Below are 12,933 nucleotides of genomic sequence, written 5' to 3'. Positions count from 1 at the left end.
AGTGATTTTCTCGGTCCGCAGCCCGGGTCGCCGTTTTTGTCTTCAAAAGTCAATTTCGGCCATCGCAGCATGAGGAGGACGTTTTTGGGCTCCGGAGGTGAATTTCTGGCTCCACAGCCCGGGTCTCCGATTCCGGCTTCAAAAGTCGATTTTGGCCATCGCGGCCCGAGTAGGGCGTATTCAGGCTCTGGAAGTGATTTTCTCGGTCCGCAGCCCGGGTCGCCGTTTTCGGCTTCAAAAGTCGATTTCGATCATCGCGGCCCGAATAGGGCGTTTTCGGGCTGCGCAGGTGATTTTCTCACTCCGCTGCCCGGGTCACCGTTTTCACCTTCAGAAGTGGATTTCGGCCATCATGGCCCGAGGAGGATGTTTTCAGGCTCCGGACATGAATTTCTGGCGCCGCGGCCCGGGTCGCCGTTTTCGGCTTCAAAACTCGATTTTGGCCATCGCGGCCCGAGTAGGGCGTATTCAGGCTCTGGAAGTGATTTTCTCGGTCCGCAGCCCGGGTCGCCGTTTTCGGCTTCAAAAGTCGATTTCGGCCATCGCGGCCCGAATAGGGCGTTTTCGGGCTCCGCAGGTGATTTTCTCACTCCGCTGCCCGGGTCACCGTTTTCACCTTCAGAAGTGGATTTCGGCCATCATGGCCCGAGGAGGATGTTTTCAGGCTCCGGACATGAATTTCTGGCGCCGCGGCCCGGGTCGCCGTTTTCGGCTTCAAAACTCGATTTTGGCCATCGCGGCCCGAGTAGGGCGTATTCAGGCTCTGGAAGTGATTTTCTCGGTCCGCAGCCCGGGTCGCCGTTTTCGCCTTCAAAAGTCGATTTCGGCCATCACGGCCCGAGTAGGGCGTATTCAGGCTCTGGAAGTGATTTTCTCGGTCCGCAGCCCGAGTCGCCGTTTTTGTCTTCAAAAGTCAATTTCGGCCATCGCAGCATGAGGAGGACGTTTTTGGGCTCCGGAGGTGAATTTCTGGCTCCACAGCCCGGGTCTCCGAATCAGGCTTCAAAAGTCGATTTTGGCCATCGCGGCCCGAGTAGGGCGTATTCAGGCTCTGGAAGTGATTTTCTCGGTCCGCAGCCCGGGTCGCCGTTTTTGTCTTCAAAAGTCAATTTCGGCCATCGCAGCACGAGGAGGACGTTTTTGGGCTCCGGAGGTGAATTTCTGGCTCCACAGCCCGGGTCTCCGAATCAGGCTTCAAAAGTCGATTTTGGCCATCGCGGCCCGAAGAGGGTTATTTCGGGCACCGGACGTGGATTTAGGCCTACACAGCTCGTTTCGACGTTTTCAACTACAGAAGTCAATTTTGTCCATCGCGGGTTGAGGAGGGCGTTTTCAGCCTCCGAACGTGCATTTTGGCCTCCGAAGCCCGTGTCTCCATTTTTGGCCTCAAAAGTCGATTTCGGTCATCGTGGCGCGAGGAGGACGTTTTCACGCTCTGGATGTGTATTTCTGGCTCCGCAGCCCGGGTCGCCATTTTCACCTTGAAAAGTCGATTTCGGCCATCGCGGCCCGAGAAGGGCTTTTTCGGGCTCCGCACGTGATTTTTTCGCTCCGCGGCCCGGGTCGCCATTTTGACCTTCAAAAGTCAATTTTGGCCATCGCGGCCCGAATAGGGCGTTTTCGGGCTCCGCAGGTGATTTTCTCTCTCCGCCGCCCGGGGTCACCGTTTTCACCTTCAGAAGTGGATTTCGGCCATCATGGCCCGAGGAGGATGTTTTCAGGCTCCGGACATGAATTTCTGGCGCCGCGGCCCGGGTCGCCGTTTTCGGCTTCAAAACTCGATTTTGGCCATCGCGGCCCGAGTAGGGCGTATTCAGGCTCTGGAAGTGATTTTCTCGGTCTGCAGCCCGGGTCGCCGTTTTCGCCTTCAAAAGTCGATTTCGGCCATCACGGCCCGAAGAGGGTGTTTTCGGGCACCGGACGTGGATTTAGGCCTACGCAGCTCGTTTCGACGTTTTCAACTACAGAAGTCAATTTTGTCCATCGCGGGTTGAGGAGGGCGTTTTCAGCCTCCGAACGTGCATTTTGGCCTCCGAAGCCCGTGTCTCCATTTTGGGCCTCAAAAGTCGATTTCGGTCATCGTGGCGCGAGGAGGACGTTTTCACGCTCTGGATGTGTATTTCTGGCTCCGCAGCCCGGGTCGCCATTTTCACCTTCAAAAGTCGATTTCGGCCATCGCGGCCCGAGAAGGGCTTTTTCGGGCTCCGCACGTGATTTTTTCGCTCCGCGGCCCGGGTCGCCATTTTGACCTTCAAAAGTCGATTTCGGCCATCGCAGCCCGAATAGGGCGTTTTCGGGCTCCGCAGGTGATTTTCTCACTCCGCTGCCCGGGTCACCGTTTTCACCTTCAGAAGTGGATTTCGGCCATCATGGCCCGAGGAGGATGTTTTCAGGCTCCGGACATGAATTTCTGGCGCCGCGGCCCGGGTCGCCGTTTTCGGCTTCAAAACTCGATTTTGGCCATCGCGGCCCGAGTAGGGCGTATTTAGGCTCTGGAAGTGATTTTCTCGGTCCGCAGCCCGGGTCGCCGTTTTTGTCTTCAAAAGTCAATTTCGGCCATCGCAGCATGAGGAGGACGTTTTTGGGCTCCGGAGGTGAATTTCTGGCTCCACAGCCCGGGTCTCCGATTCCGGCTTCAAAAGTCGATTTTGGCCATCGCGGCCCGAGTAGGGCGTATTCAGGCTCTGGAAGTGATTTTCTCGGTCCGCAGCCCGGGTCGCCGTTTTCGGCTTCAAAAGTCGATTTCGATCATCGCGGCCCGAATAGGGCGTTTTCGGGCTGCGCAGGTGATTTTCTCACTCCGCTGCCCGGGTCACCGTTTTCACCTTCAGAAGTGGATTTCGGCCATCATGGCCCGAGGAGGATGTTTTCAGGCTCCGGACATGAATTTCTGGCGCCGCGGCCCGGGTCGCCGTTTTCGGCTTCAAAACTCGATTTTGGCCATCGCGGCCCGAGTAGGGCGTATTCAGGCTCTGGAAGTGATTTTCTCGGTCCGCAGCCCGGGTCGCCGTTTTCGGCTTCAAAAGTCGATTTCGGCCATCGCGGCCCGAATAGGGCGTTTTCGGGCTCCGCAGGTGATTTTCTCACTCCGCTGCCCGGGTCACCGTTTTCACCTTCAGAAGTGGATTTCGGCCATCATGGCCCGAGGAGGATGTTTTCAGGCTCCGGACATGAATTTCTGGCGCCGCGGCCCGGGTCGCCGTTTTCGGCTTCAAAACTCGATTTTGGCCATCGCGGCCCGAGTAGGGCGTATTCAGGCTCTGGAAGTGATTTTCTCGGTCCGCAGCCCGGGTCGCCGTTTTCGCCTTCAAAAGTCGATTTCGGCCATCACGGCCCGAGTAGGGCGTATTCAGGCTCTGGAAGTGATTTTCTCGGTCCGCAGCCCGAGTCGCCGTTTTTGTCTTCAAAAGTCAATTTCGGCCATCGCAGCATGAGGAGGACGTTTTTGGGCTCCGGAGGTGAATTTCTGGCTCCACAGCCCGGGTCTCCGAATCAGGCTTCAAAAGTCGATTTTGGCCATCGCGGCCCGAGTAGGGCGTATTCAGGCTCTGGAAGTGATTTTCTCGGTCCGCAGCCCGGGTCGCCGTTTTTGTCTTCAAAAGTCAATTTCGGCCATCGCAGCACGAGGAGGACGTTTTTGGGCTCCGGAGGTGAATTTCTGGCTCCACAGCCCGGGTCTCCGAATCAGGCTTCAAAAGTCGATTTTGGCCATCGCGGCCCGAAGAGGGTTATTTCGGGCACCGGACGTGGATTTAGGCCTACACAGCTCGTTTCGACGTTTTCAACTACAGAAGTCAATTTTGTCCATCGCGGGTTGAGGAGGGCGTTTTCAGCCTCCGAACGTGCATTTTGGCCTCCGAAGCCCGTGTCTCCATTTTTGGCCTCAAAAGTCGATTTCGGTCATCGTGGCGCGAGGAGGACGTTTTCACGCTCTGGATGTGTATTTCTGGCTCCGCAGCCCGGGTCGCCATTTTCACCTTGAAAAGTCGATTTCGGCCATCGCGGCCCGAGAAGGGCTTTTTCGGGCTCCGCACGTGATTTTTTCGCTCCGCGGCCCGGGTCGCCATTTTGACCTTCAAAAGTCAATTTTGGCCATCGCGGCCCGAATAGGGCGTTTTCGGGCTCCGCAGGTGATTTTCTCTCTCCGCCGCCCGGGGTCACCGTTTTCACCTTCAGAAGTGGATTTCGGCCATCATGGCCCGAGGAGGATGTTTTCAGGCTCCGGACATGAATTTCTGGCGCCGCGGCCCGGGTCGCCGTTTTCGGCTTCAAAACTCGATTTTGGCCATCGCGGCCCGAGTAGGGCGTATTCAGGCTCTGGAAGTGATTTTCTCGGTCCGCAGCCCGGGTCGCCTTTTTTGTCTTCAAAAGTCAATTTCGGCCATCGCAGCATGAGGAGGACGTTTTTGGGCTCCGGAGGTGAATTTCTGGCTCCACAGCCCGGGTCTCCGATTCCGGCTTCAAAAGTCGATTTTGGCCATTGCGGCCCGAGTAGGGCGTATTCAGGCTCTGGAAGTGATTTTCTCGGTCCGCAGCCCGGGTCGCCGTTTTCGCCTTCAAAAGTCGATTTCGGCCATCACGGCCCGAAGAGGGTGTTTTCGGGCACCGGACGTGGATTTAGGCCTACGCAGCTCGTTTCGACGTTTTCAACTACAGAAGTCAATTTTGTCCATCGCGGGTTGAGGAGGGCGTTTTCAGCCTCCGAACGTGCATTTTGGCCTCCGAAGCCCGTGTCTCCATTTTTGGCCTCAAAAGTCGATTTCGGTCATCGTGGCGCGAGGAGGACGTTTTCACGCTCTGGATGTGTATTTCTGGCTCCGCAGCCCGGGTCGCCATTTTCACCTTCAAAAGTCGATTTCGGCCATCGCGGCCCGAGAAGGGCTTTTTCGGGCTCCGCACGTGATTTTTTCGCTCCGCGGCCCGGGTCGCCATTTTGACCTTCAAAAGTCTATTTTGGCCATCGCGGCCCGAATAGGGCGTTTTCGGGCTCCGCAGGTGATTTTCTCTCTCCGCCGCCCGGGGTCACCGTTTTCACCTTCAGAAGTGGATTTCGGCCATCATGGCCCGAGGAGGATGTTTTCAGGCTCCAGACATGAATTTCTGGCGCCGCGGCCCGGGTCGCCGTTTTCGGCTTCAAAACTCGATTTTGGCCATCGCGGCCCGAGTAGGGCGTATTCAGGCTCTGGATGTGATTTTCTCGGTCCGCAGCCCGGGTCGCCGTTTTTGTCTTCAAAAGTCAATTTCGGCCATCGCAGCATGAGGAGGACGTTTTTGGGCTCCGGAGGTGAATTTCTGGCTCCACAGCCCGGGTCTCCGATTCCGGCTTCAAAAGTCGATTTTGGCCATCGCGGCCCGAGTAGGGCGTATTCAGGCTCTGGAAGTGATTTTCTCGGTCCGCAGCCCGGGTCGCCGTTTTGGTCTTCAAAAGTCAATTTCGGCCATCGCAGCATGAGGAGGACGTTTTTGGGCTCCGGAGGTGAATTTCTGGCTCCACAGCCCGGGTCTCCGATTCCGGCTTCAAAAGTCGATTTTGGCCATCGCGGCCCGAGTAGGGCGTATTCAGGCTCTGGAAGTGATTTTCTCGGTCCGCAGCCCGGGTCGCCATTTTCGGCTTCAAAAGTCGATTTCGGCCATCGCGGCCCGAATAGGGCGTTTTCGGGCTCCGCAGGTGATTTTCTCACTCCGCTGCCCGGGTCACCGTTTTCACCTTCAGAAGTGGATTTCGGCCATCATGGCCCGAGGAGGATGTTTTCAGGCTCCGGACATGAATTTCTGGCGCCGCGGCCCGGGTCGCCGTTTTCGGCTTCAAAACTCGATTTTGGCCATCGCGGCCCGAGTAGGGCGTATTCAGGCTCTGGAAGTGATTTTCTCGGTCTGCAGCCCGGGTCGCCGTTTTTGTCTTCAAAAGTCAATTTCGGCCATCGCAGCATGAGGAGGACGTTTTTGGGCTCCGGAGGTGAATTTCTGGCTCCACAGCCCGGGTCTCCGATTCCGGCTTCAAAAGTCGATTTTGGCCATCGCGGCCCGAGTAGGGCGTATTCAGGCTCTGGAAGTGATTTTCTCGGTCCGCAGCCCGGGTCGCCGTTTTCGCCTTCAAAAGTCGATTTCGGCCATCACGGCCCGAAGAGGGTGTTTTCGGGCACCGGACGTGGATTTAGGCCTACGCAGCTCGTTTCGACGTTTTCAACTACAGAAGTCAATTTTGTCCATCGCGGGTTGAGGAGGGCGTTTTCAGCCTCCGAACGTGCATTTTGGCCTCCGAAGCCCGTGTCTCCATTTTTGGCCTCAAAAGTCGATTTCGGTCATCGTGGCGCGAGGAGGACGTTTTCACGCTCTGGATGTGTATTTCTGGCTCCGCAGCCCGGGTCGCCATTTTCACCTTCAAAAGTCGATTTCGGCCATCGCGGCCCGAGAAGGGCTTTTTCGGGCTCCGCACGTGATTTTTTCGCTCCGCGGCCCGGGTCGCCATTTTGACCTTCAAAAGTCTATTTTGGCCATCGCGGCCCGAATAGGGCGTTTTCGGGCTCCGCAGGTGATTTTCTCTCTCCGCCGCCCGGGGTCACCGTTTTCACCTTCAGAAGTGGATTTCGGCCATCATGGCCCGAGGAGGATGTTTTCAGGCTCCAGACATGAATTTCTGGCGCCGCGGCCCGGGTCGCCGTTTTCGGCTTCAAAACTCGATTTTGGCCATCGCGGCCCGAGTAGGGCGTATTCAGGCTCTGGATGTGATTTTCTCGGTCCGCAGCCCGGGTCGCCGTTTTTGTCTTCAAAAGTCAATTTCGGCCATCGCAGCATGAGGAGGACGTTTTTGGGCTCCGGAGGTGAATTTCTGGCTCCACAGCCCGGGTCTCCGATTCCGGCTTCAAAAGTCGATTTTGGCCATCGCGGCCCGAGTAGGGCGTATTCAGGCTCTGGAAGTGATTTTCTCGGTCCGCAGCCCGGGTCGCCGTTTTGGTCTTCAAAAGTCAATTTCGGCCATCGCAGCATGAGGAGGACGTTTTTGGGCTCCGGAGGTGAATTTCTGGCTCCACAGCCCGGGTCTCCGATTCCGGCTTCAAAAGTCGATTTTGGCCATCGCGGCCCGAGTAGGGCGTATTCAGGCTCTGGAAGTGATTTTCTCGGTCCGCAGCCCGGGTCGCCGTTTTTGTCTTCAAAAGTCAATTTCGGCCATCGCAGCATGAGGAGGACGTTTTTGGGCTCCGGAGGTGAATTTCTGGCTCCACAGCCTGGGTCTCCGATTCCGGCTTCAAAAGTCGATTTTGGCCATCGCGGCCCGAGTAGGGCGTATTCAGGCTCTGGAAGTGATTTTCTCGGTCCGCAGCCCGGGTCGCCGTTTTTGGCTTCAAAAGTCGATTTCGGCCATTGCTGCACGAGGATAGCATTATCGGGCTTCTGACATGGATTACTGGCTCCGCAGCCCGGGTCGCCGTTTTCGGCTTCAAAAGTCTATTTTGGCCATCACGTCCCGAAGAGGGTGTTTTCGGGCACCGGACGTGGATTTAGGCCTACGAAGCCCGTTTCGACGTTTTCAGCTACAGAAGTCAATTTTGTCCATCGCGGGTTGAGGAGGGCGTTTTCAGGCTCCGAACGTGCATTTTGGCCTCCGAAGCCCGTGTCTCCATTTTTGGCCTCAAAAGTCGATTTCGGTCATCGTGGCACGAGGAGGACGTTTTCGCGCTCTGGATGTGGATTTCTGGCTCCGCGGCCCGGGTCGCCGTTTTCGGCTTCAAAAGTCGATTTCGGCCCTCGCGGCCCGAGAAGGGATTTTTTGGGCTCCGCAGGTGATTTTCTCTCTCCGCCGCCCGGGGTCACCGTTTTCACCTTCAGAAGTGGATTTCGGCCATCATGGCCCGAGGAGGATGTTTTCAGGCTCCGGACATGAATTTCTGGCGCCGCGGCCCGGGTCGCCGTTTTCGGCTTCAAAACTCGATTTTGGCCATCGCGGCCCGAGTAGGGCGTATTCAGGCTCTGGAAGTGATTTTCTCGGTCCGCAGCCCGGGTCGCCGTTTTTGTCTTCAAAAGTCAATTTCGGCCATCGCAGCATGAGGAGGACGTTTTTGGGCTCCGGAGGTGAATTTCTGGCTCCACAGCCCGGGTCTCCGATTCCGGCTTCAAAAGTCGATTTTGGCCATTGCGGCCCGAGTAGGGCGTATTCAGGCTCTGGAAGTGATTTTCTCGGTCCGCAGCCCGGGTCGCCGTTTTCGCCTTCAAAAGTCGATTTCGGCCATCACGGCCCGAAGAGGGTGTTTTCGGGCACCGGACGTGGATTTAGGCCTACGCAGCTCGTTTCGACGTTTTCAACTACAGAAGTCAATTTTGTCCATCGCGGGTTGAGGAGGGCGTTTTCAGCCTCCGAACGTGCATTTTGGCCTCCGAATCCCGTGTCTCCATTTTTGGCCTCAAAAGTCGATTTCGGTCATCGTGGCGCGAGGAGGACGTTTTCACGCTCTGGATGTGTATTTCTGGCTCCGCAGCCCGGGTCGCCATTTTCACCTTCAAAAGTCGATTTCGGCCATCGCGGCCCGAGAAGGGCTTTTTCGGGCTCCGCACGTGATTTTTTCGCTCCGCGGCCCGGGTCGCCATTTTGACCTTCAAAAGTCAATTTCGGCCATCGCGGCCCGAATAGGGCGTTTTCGGGCTCCGCAGGTGATTTTCTGTCTCCGCCGCCCGGGGTCACCGTTTTCACCTTCAGAAGTGGATTTCGGCCATCATGGCCCGAGGAGGATGTTTTCAGCCTCCGGACATGAATTTCTGGCGCCGCGGCCCGGGTCGCCGTTTTCGGCTTCAAAACTCGATTTTGGCCATCGCGGCCCGAGTAGGGCGTATTCAGGCTCTGGAAGTGATTTTCTCGGTCCGCAGCCCGGGTCGCCGTTTTTGTATTCAAAAGTCAATTTCGGCCATCGCAGCATGAGGAGGACGTTTTTGGGCTCCGGACGTGAATTTCTGGCTCCACACCCCCGGGTCTCCGATTCCGGCTTCAAAAGTCGATTTTGGCCATCGCGGCCCGAGTAGGGCGTATTCAGGGTCTGGAAGTGATTTTCTCGGTCCGCAGCCCGGGTCGCCGTTTTTGGCTTCAAAAGTCGATTTCGGCCATCGCGGCACGAGGATAGCGTTATCGGGCTCGGGACATGGATTACTGGCTCCGCAGCCCGGGTCGCCGTTTTCGGCTTCAAAAGTCTATTTTGGCCATCACGGCCCGAATAGGGTGTTTTCGGGCACCGAATGTGGATTTAGGCCTACGAAGCCCGTTTCGACGTTTTCAGCTACAGAAGTCAATTTTGTCCATCGCGGCTTGAGGAGGGCGTTTTCAGGCTCCGAACGTGCATTTTGGCCTCCGAAGCCCGTGTCTCCATTTTTGGCCTCAAAAGTCGATTTCGGTCATCGTGGCACGAGGAGGACGTTTTCGCGCTCTGGATGTGGATTTCTTGCTCCGCAGCCCGGGTCGCCGTTTTCGGCTTCAAAAGTCGATTTTGGCCATCGCGGCCCGAGAAGGGATTTTTCGGGCTCCACACGTGATTTTTTCGCTCCGCGGACCGGGTCGCCGTTTTCACCTTCAAAAGTGGATTTCGGCCATCGCAGCCCAGGAAGGGCTTTTGCGGGCTCCGCACGTGATTTTCTCAGTCCTTGGCCCGGGTCGCCGTTTTCGGCTTCAAAAGTCGATTTCGGCCATCGCGGCCCGAGTAGGGCGTTTTCGGGCTCCGCAGGTGATTTTCTCACTCCGCTGCCCGGGTCACCGTTTTCACCTTCAGAAGTGGATTTCGGCCATCATGGCCCGAGGAGGATGTTTTCAGCCTCCGGACATGAATTTCTGGCGCCGCGGCCCGGGTCGCCGTTTTCGGCTTCAAAACTCGATTTTGGCCATCGCGGCCCGAGTAGGGCGTATTCAGGCTCTGGAAGTGATTTTCTCGGTCCGCAGCCCGGGTCGCCGTTTTTGTCTTCAAAAGTCAATTTCGGCCATCGCAGCATGAGGAGGACGTTTTTGGGCTCCGGAGGTGAATTTCTGGCTCCACAGCCCGGGTCTCCGAATCAGGCTTCAAAAGTCGATTTTGGCCATCGCGGCCCGAGTAGGGCGTATTCAGGCTCTGGAAGTGATTTTCTCGGTCCGCAGCCCGGGTCACCGTTTTCGGCTTCAAAAGTCGATTTCGGCCATCGCGGCCCGAATAGGGTGTTTTCGGGCTCCGCAGGTGATTTTCTCACTCCGCTGCCCGGGTCACCGTTTTCACCTTCAGAAGTGGATTTCGGCCATCATGGCCCGAGGAGGATGTTTTCAGGCTCCGGATATGAATTTCTGGTGCCGCGGCCCGGGTCGCCGTTTTCGGCTTCAAAAGTCGATTTTGGCCATCGCGGCCCGAGTAGGGCGTATTCAGGGTCTGGAAGTGATTTTCTCGGTCCGCAGCCCGGGTCGCCGTTTTTGGCTTCAAAAGTCGATTTCGGCCATCGCGGCACGAGGATAGCGTTATCGGGCTCGGGACATGGATTACTGGCTCCGCAGCCCGGGTCGCCGTTTTCGGCTTCAAAAGTCTATTTTGGCCATCACGGCCCGAAGAGGGTGTTTTCGGGCACCGAATGTGGATTTAGGCCTACGAAGCCTGTTTCGACGTTTTCAGCTACAGAAGTCAATTTTGTCCATCGCGGCTTGAGGAGGACGTTTTCAGGCTCCGAACGTGCATTTTGGCCTCCGAAGCCCGTGTCTCCATTTTTGGCCTCAAAAGTCGATTTCGGTCATCGTGGCACGAGGAGGACGTTTTCGCGCTCTGGATGTGGATTTCGGGCTCCGCAGCCCGGGTCGCCGTTTTCGGCTTCAAAAGTCGATTTTGGCCATCGCGGCCCGAGAAGGGATTTTTCGGGCTCCACACGTGATTTTCTCGCTCCGCGGCCCGGGTCGCCGTTTTCACCTTCAAAAGTCGATTTCGGCCATCGCAGCCCAGGAAGGGCTTTTGCGGGCTCCGCACGTGATTTTCTCAGTCCTTGGCCCGGGTCGCCGTTTTCGGCTTCAAAAGTCGATTTCGGCCATCGCAGCCCGAATTGGCGTTTTCGGGCTCCGCAGGTGATTTTCTCACTCCGCTGCCCGGGTCACCGTTTTCACCTTCAGAAGTGGATTTCGGCCATCATGGCCCGAGGAGGATGTTTTCAGGCTCCAGACATGAATTTCTGGCGCCGCGGCCCGGGTCGCCGTTTTCGGCTTCAAAACTCGATTTTGGCCATCGCGGCCCGAGTAGGGCGTATTCAGGCTCTGGATGTGATTTTCTCGGTCCGCAGCCCGGGTCGCCGTTTTCGCCTTCAAAAGTCGATTTCGGCCATCACGGCCCGAAGAGGGTGTTTTCGGGCACCGGACGTGGATTTAGGCCTACGCAGCTCGTTTCGACGTTTTCAACTACAGAAGTCAATTTTGTCCATCGCGGGTTGAGGAGGGCGTTTTCAGCCTCCGAACGTGCATTTTGGCCTCCGAAGCCCGTGTCTCCATTTTGGGCCTCAAAAGTCGATTTCGGTCATCGTGGCGCGAGGAGGACGTTTTCACGCTCTGGATGTGTATTTCTGGCTCCGCAGCCCGGGTCGCCATTTTCACCTTCAAAAGTCGATTTCGGCCATCGCGGCCCGAGAAGGGCTTTTTCGGGCTCCGCACGTGATTTTTTCGCTCCGCGGCCCGGGTCGCCATTTTGACCTTCAAAAGTCGATTTCGGCCATCGCGGCCCGAATAGGGCGTTTTCGGGCTCCGCAGGTGATTTTCTCACTCCGCTGCCCGGGTCACCGTTTTCACCTTCAGAAGTGGATTTCGGCCATCATGGCCCGAGGAGGATGTTTTCAGGCTCCGGACATGAATTTCTGGCGCCGCGGCCCGGGTCGCCGTTTTCGGCTTCAAAACTCGATTTTGGCCATCGCGGCCCGAGTAGGGCGTATTTAGGCTCTGGAAGTGATTTTCTCGGTCCGCAGCCCGGGTCGCCGTTTTTGTCTTCAAAAGTCAATTTCGGCCATCGCAGCATGAGGAGGACGTTTTTGGGCTCCGGAGGTGAATTTCTGGCTCCACAGCCCGGGTCTCCGATTCCGGCTTCAAAAGTCGATTTTGGCCATCGCGGCCCGAGTAGGGCGTATTCAGGCTCTGGAAGTGATTTTCTCGGTCCGCAGCCCGGGTCGCCGTTTTCGGCTTCAAAAGTCGATTTCGATCATCGCGGCCCGAATAGGGCGTTTTCGGGCTGCGCAGGTGATTTTCTCACTCCGCTGCCCGGGTCACCGTTTTCACCTTCAGAAGTGGATTTCGGCCATCATGGCCCGAGGAGGATGTTTTCAGGCTCCGGACATGAATTTCTGGCGCCGCGGCCCGGGTCGCCGTTTTCGGCTTCAAAACTCGATTTTGGCCATCGCGGCCCGAGTAGGGCGTATTCAGGCTCTGGAAGTGATTTTCTCGGTCCGCAGCCCGGGTCGCCGTTTTCGGCTTCAAAAGTCGATTTCGGCCATCGCGGCCCGAATAGGGCGTTTTCGGGCTCCGCAGGTGATTTTCTCACTCCGCTGCCCGGGTCACCGTTTTCACCTTCAGAAGTGGATTTCGGCCATCATGGCCCGAGGAGGATGTTTTCAGGCTCCGGACATGAATTTCTGGCGCCGCGGCCCGGGTCGCCGTTTTCGGCTTCAAAACTCGATTTTGGCCATCGCGGCCCGAGTAGGGCGTATTCAGGCTCTGGAAGTGATTTTCTCGGTCCGCAGCCCGGGTCGCCGTTTTCGCCTTCAAAAGTCGATTTCGGCCATCACGGCCCGAGTAGGGCGTATTCAGGCTCTGGAAGTGATTTTCTCGGTCCGCAGCCCGAGTCGCCGTTTTTGTCTTCAAAAGTCAATTTCGGCCATCGCAGCATGAGGAGGACGTTTTTGGGCTCCGGAGGTGAATTTCTGGCTCCACAGCCCGGGTCTCCGAATCAGGCTTCAAAAGTCGATTTTGGCCAT

The sequence above is a fragment of the Pelodiscus sinensis genome, chromosome 1 (assembly GCF_052426305.1).
Source record: "Pelodiscus sinensis isolate ZL-2025 chromosome 1, ASM5242630v1, whole genome shotgun sequence".
Taxonomy (NCBI): Eukaryota; Metazoa; Chordata; order Testudines; family Trionychidae; genus Pelodiscus; species Pelodiscus sinensis.
Note: the sequence above shows the minus strand (reverse complement) of the source record.